The sequence below is a fragment of the Mytilus edulis genome, chromosome 5 (genome assembly GCF_963676685.1).
Source record: "Mytilus edulis chromosome 5, xbMytEdul2.2, whole genome shotgun sequence".
In the NCBI taxonomy this organism is placed as follows: Eukaryota; Metazoa; Mollusca; class Bivalvia; order Mytilida; family Mytilidae; genus Mytilus; species Mytilus edulis.
The window spans coordinates 66,239,835-66,248,907 of record NC_092348.1 but is presented as its reverse complement, the minus strand read 5'-3'; the positions used below and the strand labels follow the sequence as shown (position 1 = coordinate 66,248,907).

The 9,073-nt window shown below is 29.9% G+C and overlaps 1 long non-coding RNA gene across 1 annotated transcript; it reads right to left on the bottom strand.

Annotated features, from left to right (window-relative positions):
- Positions 1-4,488: 4,488 nt before the first annotated feature.
- Positions 4,489-5,385, bottom strand: LOC139522485 (uncharacterized). The gene is made up of 2 exons (XR_011664443.1): positions 5,161-5,385; positions 4,489-4,918 (listed from the first exon to the last, which is right to left on the bottom strand). It is a non-coding gene; the product is annotated as an uncharacterized lncRNA (long non-coding RNA).
- Between the last annotated feature and the right edge of the window lie 3,688 nt (positions 5,386-9,073).

Genomic DNA, 9,073 nt, shown 5'->3' with positions numbered 1-9,073 from the left:
ATGGAATTGTGTGACTTCATGGATATTTTGTATGCAGTAATGATTACATAGTATAGAAGTTTTCAACGATTTCTTTATTTGATTTTTTTTTCTTTTTTGATTGGCCGCTGCATTTAACAGTTATAGTTTTTAACGTATAAAATGCAACAAATATACATGTCTGTGTGTGCTATTCTTTACAATGTTTTAAAAAATGTTTTGAAAAACAAAGAAAAGGCTTAATTTATTCCACGTAGTTTCATGATTGTAGCATATGACTGTTGTTATAATAGTTGAATCTTTATTTTTGTAATTTTATTTGATTTTGTGTAAAAGCTTTAAAAAGGGCTCATTTTTAGTTTAAAGCGCTGAAATGTGCTTTCAAACAATGCTTTACGCAATAAAATAAAATTCAATTCTTAAATGTTATAAACGTTTTATGTCTTTACTGTAGTATACCGCTGTTCAAAATTCATAAATCGATAGAGATTAAACAAATCCGGGTTACAAATTAAAACTGAGGGAAACGTATCAAATTTAAGAGAACTACGACACAACAGAGACACAACACCGAAACGTAACACACACAGAAACGAACTAAAATGTAACAATGGCCATTTTCCTGACTTGGTATAGAGCATTTTATGAAAAAGGTCTTGTTGTCTAATTTCTCAGCATCTTCTTTAAGTAGTGAAAATATGATGTGTTTTATTAACCAAACGTACCCAGTAGAACATTTTAGCTGAGTCTGCAAGCAAACATGTTTGTGATAATTTCACATCGTTTAAGTACATAAATAAACAAATAGATAAATAGACAATCACAAGTATTGCAATGGAATAAATTTTACAAATTTGTAATAAAGTAAACGATTTTATTCCCAGCTTTAATTATAGATTCTTTCTTATTTCTCGAAGGGATGTAAATTGAGGATGTGTATTTGTTTAATCTACTGTGAACTTTCAATGTATGTCTCTCTCTGTGTAGTATTACTGACAAAAGTCGACAGTTTCTAGTCCACAGAGAAGAAGAAGCATATCATTATGGTGGAGACATTATTACAATATGAATAAATATACAAATTTTAAATGCTATAACGACATTTCATCATATTAATATCTTTAATAGGAATACAGTAGAATAGTGGTAAACGAATTGAAACAGCAGTTCCAACAATACAAATACATGTTACGTAGATTTACGTGCAAATCTCAATGATACAGTTTTGAATTTCGTTTTTCGAAGAATCTGGTTTTCTATTTCACTTAGGTTGATACTGAATGTGGTTGTGTTTCAGCTTGTATGAAGAAAATTAAGAAGTTATGTTTTTAAAACATAGGTAGTAACAGTGATATAGCTCTTATTCTAGAAACCACTTGTCCTTTAATTATAACACACACTTCATGCACCCTAGCATAAGTCAGGTTTTCTATAAAGATAAACTCATAATAGATACCAGGATTGAAATTCCATTTTACGCCAGACGCGCGTTTAATCTACAATAGACTCATCAGTGACGCTCGAACCAAAAATTGTTGAAAAAGCCAAATAAAGTACAAAGTTGAAGACCATTGAGGACCAAAAATTCCTAAAAGTTTTGCCAAATACAGCTAAGGTAATATATTCCTGAGGTAGAAACGCCTTAGTATTTCAAAGATTCAAAATTTTGTTAAGAGTGAATTTACAATTATGAACATATCAATGATAACTCAAGTCAATTAGACCATTGATTTTCCTGTTTTGATAGTTTTACACTAGTCATGTTGTGGCCCTTTATAGTTATTCGGTATGAGCCAAGTCTCCGTGTGGAACGCCAAGTATTTACCTATAATGGTTTACTTTTACAGTTGGACTTGGATGGAGAGTTGTCTCATTTGCACTCGTTCCACATCTTTATATATCTACTGAACTAGTTAGGACATTTTTGTTGTGAAGAAAATATAACTGTAACACAGTTGTTAACAATTCGTTTGCTGTGTTTGAGCTTTTGATTTGCCATTTTCATAGGAACTTTCTGTATAGAATTTCATCGAAGTTCGGTTTTGTTTTTATTTTACATTTACGAAGATTCCATTTTCGTAGCCTATTCCGTGCATGATGTATCAGAATATACAGCGTTTAAATATTTTCCGTGCTTTACCTCTTAACAAGAGAAAATATTAACTATGATAATAATAATAATAATAATAATAATAATAATAATAATAATAATAATAATAATAATAATAATAATAATAATAATAATAATAATAATAATAATAATAATAATAATAATAATATCTTTATTTACAGAGAGTAACTCATTTGGATTAAACCAATTTTCAATAAGGCTCACTACATAAAATGTTAACAATATGAATAAAACATAATTAATCTACTATTACACACATGTAAACAATAGACGTGTATCAAGTTATATAACGTTACAACAACAACAAAAGCACCTATGGTATACATTGTGGCATAACTTATAAATTGAACACTTTTAAAAATATAATGACTTGTAAGAGTTTTTGAGTGCAGATATACTTTTTTATTTTTTTTATTTCACTGGAAAGTGAAGTCCACACTTTTGGACCACTAAAAGAAAAACTTGATTTGTATAATTCTGTATTTGATTTAGGGACAATAAAGTTTCCTTTACCATCATTCCATGGTAAAAGAGAGACGAAATATACCAAAAGGGTCATTAAACTCACAAGTCAAAAAACAAATTGACAATGCCATGACAAAAAAAAAATTTGGTATTACGATGGCAATGCTATTGACATAGTGGATGAATTTTGTTACCTTGGTGTACTGTTAAATTTTAACGGTTTGTTTGCTAAAGCTCAAAAACATTTAGCTGAGGAAAGTAGAAAAGCTGTATTTTGTTAAAAGTCGAAGATTTCGTCATTGTATTTGAATATCTTTACATATTTAAAGTTATTTGATACTTATCTGAGTAGTATTTTATGTTATGGTTGTGAAATATAGGGCTGCCATAAAGCTTCAAATATTGAAGAAAATATATTAGGTGTCAAACAGTGTACAATAAAAGTTATGGTTTATTTTGATTTGGGTAGATATCTTAAGTTTGATATACTTTAGAATGTACAAAATAGTGAAGTACTGGTTTAAATTATTATCCACAAACAACTGTATTCTTAAACACTGCTACAGGGAAAACGGTACTATTTATTCTGCCATAGGCGACAATGTTAACATTTTCTAAATTTACCACTTTTTAAGATAAAAACCTGAATAAAACAGTTATATGTTGTGTTAGTACTTTATTATTGTGTTTTAAAAATTAAAGCCAAATAGTATCATGACCAACTTCCAACGGAGCTTGTTTATGTTATCCATGCCCACCGTCATTTTGCACCAAATTTATGAAATTTTGCAAGTCTTTTCGAATGATTCTCTAGAAAATATTTCAGTAAGTTTCAAAATTTATATTGTAAATATACACACTGCAGTTATTCATAGATAAATAAAAAATATATTGTACCCTTACATCCAATCACAGCGCTTTTAAGTTGACTTCCTACGCCCTGTCTTGGGTATACAAAAGGCCAACCTAATGCTGGGAAAATTAAATACTACCGTTTTCCCTACAGGGAACAACTGTATAATTTCTATGATATTAGAAGCAGTTTGATTTATTAACTACAACAATTATTATTTAACATAGGTTTAAATGAGATCTGGTATAACCAAGACAATTTCATTATTGATACAAATTTATTATCATTTGTAAAAACAAGGATATTTGGTCAATCAAAACAGCCTTTGAACTTTTTTACATAAATAAGGCCGTTAGTTTTCTCGTTTGAATTGTTTTACATCGTCTTATCGGGGTCTTTTATAGCTGACTATGCGGTATGGGCTTTGCTCATTGTTGAAGGCCGTACGGTGACATATAGTTGTTAATGTATGTGTCATTTTGGTCTTTTGTGGATAGTTGTCTCATTGGCAATCATACCACATCTTCTTTTTGATATTTGAATGATCAAATTAACATTTCATCTAAGTGTTATCTATATAAATATATTGTCAATAATGCACTGTAAATCTAAGTGTTAATAAATAGAACACTGCTTGAACGCTTTTTTGTAACACTTTTTGAACGTGTAATGGTGTTCCAAATGTTTACACTAGTGTTCATCAAATGAATGTGTGGTGTTCAGTTTTTAATGCCTTTGTGTTTCATTTTTGAACACTTGATGTTAGAGACCTTAACACTAGTGTTCAACGATTTAACGTGTCCGAATGTTCAAAATCTTAATACGTCGACGCGTTCAACAGCCATGTAACACTTTTTGAACACACTGAACATGTTTAAAAACCAAAATGTTAAGATTCAGAACACCAGACGTTTACATTCAGAACAGTTGACATAGGTGTTCAAATTGATGGTGTTCAAATGTGGAACATGTTCTATTGTTAAGCGTACATAATTTTCCATATAAATAAAACTGTTATAAAAACTATACTCAATCAGGCAAAATACAACAATAAAACATATTTTAACAAGTAATTCTTTATATAATCAAATGAGCATATATGTAAGAAAAGTACACAAGAATACCTTATGATATCACAAGTAACAGTCAGTGAAATCACATACATAATGTTTTTAGGCTGACTTAAATATAGAAATCTATCACAAATAATGATCTTCCCTACATGTAAATGACAAGATAGTTGCTACATCATGTGTATCCTAACCAAAAAAGCAATGTGATAAGAAGATAGTTTATGATATAGATATTTGTCACAATGAAAGTTTAAAAGTTTGCAAATTCCAACAGTTCTTGTACGATCACATACAATGTACGCTCCACTTTTCAGTGCGTCCACTTAAAGCTATCAACTGGGTGGCATTTTATGTGTTGTTATCAACTTCCAATGTCAAAATCCTCCACAACAAGTAATGTCTATGAGCCTATATATCCTGCAAAATAAAATTTAAAATTAATGGAAGAGATTTTTAAATTTCATAAAGCATCAAATTATGCAATGGTTGTTATGCTTTAATTTCGATGTATACTAGAGTACAAATTGATATTCTATGGCAGTGAAATGCAAGTTTTGACATTATAAATTACAAAAGTCGATTTCTTGACCTAAGGTATACAGATATAGAAATGATACACTTACATAAACTAATATATATATATGTATATATTGTTATACCTTTTTGACATCTTTCTTTTTTCCAACATTTTATAGCATGCAGAAATGACCTTTGTGGGATTATTGGCTACTGGTTCCTAATTCAAACATTTCAGTCTAACGATTCCTGCAAATAAAAAAAAACGAATGCATTTTCTAAGTCAAAAATGGTGTTCCAAATGTTTACACTAGTGTTCATTATTTGAATGTGTGGTGTTCAGTTTTTAATGCCTTTGTGTTTCACGTTTGAACACTTGACGTTAGAGTTCTTAACACTTAGTGTGCATCAATTGAATATGTGGTGTTCAGTTTTTAATGCCTTTGTGTTTCATTTTTGAACACTTGATGTTAGAGTTCTTAACACTTAGTGTTCATCAATTGATTGTGTGGTGTTCAGTTTTTAATGCCTTTGTGTTTCATTTTTGAACACTTGATGTTAGAGTTCTTAACACTTAGTGTTCATCAATTGAATGTGTGGTGTTCAGTTTTTAATGCCTTTGTGTTTCATTTTTGAACACTTGATGTTAGAGTTCTTAACACTTAGTGTGCAGCTAATATACGTGGATGTAAAAAAATCATCATTTATTCCGTATAACAGACAGACGATCACAGACTGGTTATTCATCAGTTTAGGAAATCATCAGAACAAAGCTGACAGTTATTTACTTTTAATCTAAATCCTGTTCTTTAATATTGAAAATTTGGATATAACAGTTATGAATATTTGACAAATATATATATATGACATGAGAAAATAACAAGGAAGCCATCGAACTACCTATAGAGATTATCCTAACTTGTTACTCACTTCTTTCCTGTTCATGTGGGATAGAAGTCCCTTCTAAAACTCTCTTCCTTATGTGTATCCATTCTTCGTTTAACCGCCTAAATCACCAGCCGATATCTGTTTCCGGTATTTGGTACCCTGGTTTATTTTTTTTAACGCGAGGTGTTCAAAATTTCGAACGATTTGAACACTGATTGAACATATGTATCGTCGTGTCATATGTTTTCGTATGTCATATGTTTTCGTATCAACCACATTTCGTCGGTTTCGACTGCATACGCGTACATTGTGGCATGTTTTTCTGTTTCTATATTTAGAACAACAACACCACTACAACTTGATATATTTAAAACATATTCAACGTCGCTTTTTAAAGACGTTAGAACAAATTAAATAAAACTGACCTATTTAGCCATTTTTATTTAATGTCAAAAATACGCATCACTAGAATAGTTGTGGAAAAAAATTCTGAAGGGTTAAAATAAAGTACAGATATGTTTTTTGCAAGTCAGACACCGGATCTTCAAGACATATGACTGTCATGTGTTTTTTTGGCCGTTTTAATTACAAACCATCGAGTTAAAATTAGCAGGGTTCTTATATAAAATGGTTGTTCAAAATCCAACTATTCAATATTTCATTGACAATTTTTTTTATACATCCTTGATACATGAAGATGAAAACAGTCTTAACTTTTTATATTTAATCATAAATTTTGAAAACTGCATTTTATTCTAGAAAAAATAATGTATTTTGTACAATTCAGGTGCCAATCTGAAAATTAATCAAAATCTAAAAATTTCATCACACGAAACACCAACCTTACACTATTTACTAGTAATTTTTAGTACTGAAAAGTATTTAATAACTTTTTTTATGATTCAAGCGATCACCAGAACCACGACTTTAGAAAAAAATTATTTCCGGATTTTGTAGTCATTTCCTGTCCGTGTACTGATCCAATTTTTATTTCATACGAAAACATATGACGCCGTTTTTTTGACATACAAAAATCGCAAAGTAATCGGAAACAGTAAAAAATCGTAGAAATCATTGACAAAAAAACTAGATACCTAAAATCAATCTACAGGACATGCTTTTTAAATCTGAGTAAACACCTAAATAAAAACTCAACAGTAAAAACCGTAAGCAGTGAAAATTGTTATTAGTACGAAAACACATTACACGATGATAATGTTAATAAACTGAACGGATCATGAAATAAGAAAAACATCGACATATTTTTATTACGATATCTTCATAACAGGCCTCATTGGTATGCATAATTACATGATTATGTCACTTATAAGTAAAACTAGTAATAATAATCAAATAAGTTCATAAACTATATATATATGCCAGCTTGGAAGTTTAATATTTCACAAGTACTAAATTATTATTAAAAAATTCACAAAATCATCATCCTGCGTATACATTCATATTTTTTAATGAATTTCTTTGTAAATTTGCCAATTAGAAGGATAGAAAATCGGACAAACAACTATCTTCTTTTTTAGATCAGAATTTGAACACCGGTGTTCACTGTGTCTGAACAGACATGTTAATATTGTTAACACAAACGTTAAAACTTTGAACACGTCTCTAAGCATGAACATATGACGTTAAAATATTGAACATTCAGTGTACAAATTTTGAACGCGTCCGGACGCGTCAGGTGTCAGGTATATTTACAGTGTGTCTGTTTACAGAATTAGCTAACTAAACATATGAATTGTAGATTGTGTTTGACTCGGCTTATATTAATTGTCTTCACAAAATTTGTTTGTAGAAGTAGGCCTTTATCATGGATTACATAGGTTAGATAGAAAGTGTACTTTTTGTACTTTGAAAACCACTGAAGATTAATTCCATTTTGTTTTACAATATGATTGCCATAGAGACTTAAGGAGACAGTTTATTAAATCTTATAATCATAGACGTCCATCGTCGTTCAAATAAGTGCAACTTCTCAGCACTGAAAATGAAAAAAGATTTGCATAATTTGTGTAAATTCTTGTTAATTGCACATAATCATAGGACCGTACTGTTAGTGCTATATACTTGATAATCATTTGCTTCTCTGATGTATTATGTCATGTTGTTTTATAAAAAAAAAATGTATTTGTATCTATCGCACTCATAAGCATAATGGGATTAAAGTAATAAAGAATTGAAATTGACAATAGTTTTTTTTCAAAAGAAAGATAATCAAAAAATCAAAAATACAGCCCTGGATTTTCAAATAATTCCAAAAATCATGAAATATTACGTATGTACATCAAATAATTACTGTATAAACAACCAATAATCACATAATCAAAATTCCTGTGCAGGCTCAACCATGCAACGCAATTCTTGATTCATTTATACATTCAATGTTTGCTCGAGGAAATTGGTTTAGTTTAGTTTTTTGTTGTTGTTGCATGCAGTGATGTTTTTTTTATATATTTATGGTGGTTTAATATGAATTTTATCGGAAGTATTGTGTCGGCCGTCACACACACACATTTTATTTCACTATTGATAATAATTATACATGTCAACAGAGACCGAAACATAAGTAGAGAAATGATTACAGTTATGGCGTAGTTTGTAGAAACTTGTCAAATGTCACACAATTTTAATCTTTTACTAAGTACTTTGTATGATTTTTACATCAGAGGCCCCTGAGGGGCCTCGGGTGTATTGCCATCGCCTACTTTTCACAGATCTTCAAAGATAAAAGAGATGCATATATAATTAGTGTTGGGATAATAACCGACATTATGAACCCGCGGACATTATAGTGCAGAATAAAATTCCTTGTCTCTTCTTTTATATTCATGTTTTCAATGGATACTCAGATTTTTTTAAATGCAAATTAATAATATGAAAATGTTTTGTCGTTAGAAATATTCGTATATCAATCAAACGATCTTCAATATCAATGATATACCGAAATATTATTGTCGCGGATGAATACCACCTATGCATATTCATCAAGTGAGCAAGAGCGAGAAGATAAACGAGAGAAAATCAATTCACGCAATTACACACAGAAAGGTAATTATATTTCAATTATTTGAAATAGAGTAACATCTTTAAACCGTTTGTAGCATATTTGTCTATAATATTAACGAAGCAAAATCAGGAATATTTAATCTGACA